Source organism: Schistocerca gregaria, chromosome X (genome assembly GCF_023897955.1).
Source record: "Schistocerca gregaria isolate iqSchGreg1 chromosome X, iqSchGreg1.2, whole genome shotgun sequence".
Taxonomy (NCBI): Eukaryota; Metazoa; Arthropoda; class Insecta; order Orthoptera; family Acrididae; genus Schistocerca; species Schistocerca gregaria.
Genome location: NC_064931.1, coordinates 512,781,318 through 512,783,201, shown reverse-complemented (window position 1 = coordinate 512,783,201; position 1,884 = coordinate 512,781,318).

Here is a 1,884-nt window from a genome sequence, read left to right as displayed (position 1 = left end):
GATGATATGCAACCTCAGCAATACTGGAGCACTGGGTAACGCAGCAGATGTTAAACTTCTGTTTTTCTCATTGATACCAAATCAACCTGTTCAAAAAAATGGTTCAAATGGCTCTGAGCACTATGGGACTTAACATCTTAGGTCATCAGTCCCCTAGAACTTAGAAATACTTAAACCTAACTAACCTAAGGACATCACACACATCCATGCCCGAGGCAGGATTCAAACCTGCGACCATAGCAGTCCCGCGGCTCCGGACTGCAGCGCCCAGAACTGCACGGCCACAGCGGCCGGCGATACCAAATTAACCTGTCAACAGCACACAAAACATGTATGTTCCAAATTTTCATGGGTCGTGTACCTCTTGAGGAAACTGAAAAGTATAGTACCAGAACAGTAGCTGCTAACTGTGAACTGTGGAATGTTTCACAGCCACATCAGTTATGGGCTGTTGTTTTGGGGCCATTCTGCAGGCTGCAAGAATGTGCTTTTACTGCAAAAGAAAGCAATGAGGATCATTACTTCAAGCAAAAAAAAAACATTTTTTTTTTACCATAGGAGCAGTATAAAATGAGTATTTTGTGTAAGCTAAATAGCAACCCTTCTACAATATTGAATAATTCTTCTCTAGTAATAGCATAGTGTTTACTTGAGCTGCAAGCTCAGTTCCATAACTCCAGCAGCAACAGTTATTTTTAATTTCATTACACACCTGTATCTATTTTATTGGTGTGAAATTATTATAATCTATTTGATAACTTAAATATGTCTTGTGGTATTAAATTACTATCATAGTACAGTTGTATTCATGTATTTTAATAATGTATCTTGACGCTGTCTGTCCAGCTGTGGCTGGTGAATGACATAGAATTGGTAGTAAAGGTAAGAATAATATCAGCGAGTATTGATGTTAAAGTGCAGGTTACGGCATTAGAGCTGTGACAAGAGTTAAATAGAAGACAGATGAAATACAAATGTTACATTCGAAAATAGATATTGCACAAGGATAAATCAGGAGCCACAAAGACATTTACAAAAGACTCGAAGACGAAAATGCTGCCTGCTATGGTAAACTAACCAACAGCTGGCGTGTACAAATATCCTCTGCAGCCATGCCACTCTTACAAGATGTTAGTATTCGTTGATCCAGGCATGTCTAACAATTAATTTGTAGTTTAACAGCTGCCACATGACACTCCAGGACTATTTCCCACATATAACCCATAATTTATTCAATGTTTGGTCCCACAAATCACAAAGTTTATGTGACTCCCTTTTTAGTTACGCATTAAGTTTTTTAAAATTATTTATCCAAAAACTCTTTCGACGAGATTGTGGCATAGACCTACAACACACACACACACACACACACACACACACTACAGATTGTTATTGGTGTAGTTCTAGAAGCTGTGAAAGTGTAACTGCTGACCACTATTCTGACTTTTTGTCAGCGCTAAAATGAAAACACATTGGAATTCAATAGAGTACACCAGCAGTTGCTCCACGACAACTGCAACAGAATTCTCGTGTTTCGAAATACAGCCCCTAGGCAGCAGTGATGGAAGTGGCTTAAAAAAGTACAGCCAAGTTGAATTTTTTTGCGCCATGATGAAGTTGCATATCTTAAGTTACTCCACTAAAAACTTAGCGATGGCGCATGAAACTTCATTGCAAATGCAGTGTTCCACTAGCTGTAGCTACACTTTTGTTGACTGTGTGAACCCGGCTGGTAGTAAACTGATTTACTGGACCAAAATATATACACAAATAAAACTACATGAATTTATACAGATTTGATGTAATAAGTGTGAAATGTGGAATTGGTAACTGTTTTGAAGGGAACGTTGAATGGCAAAAGGAGAGTACGGAGAAAGTATCAGA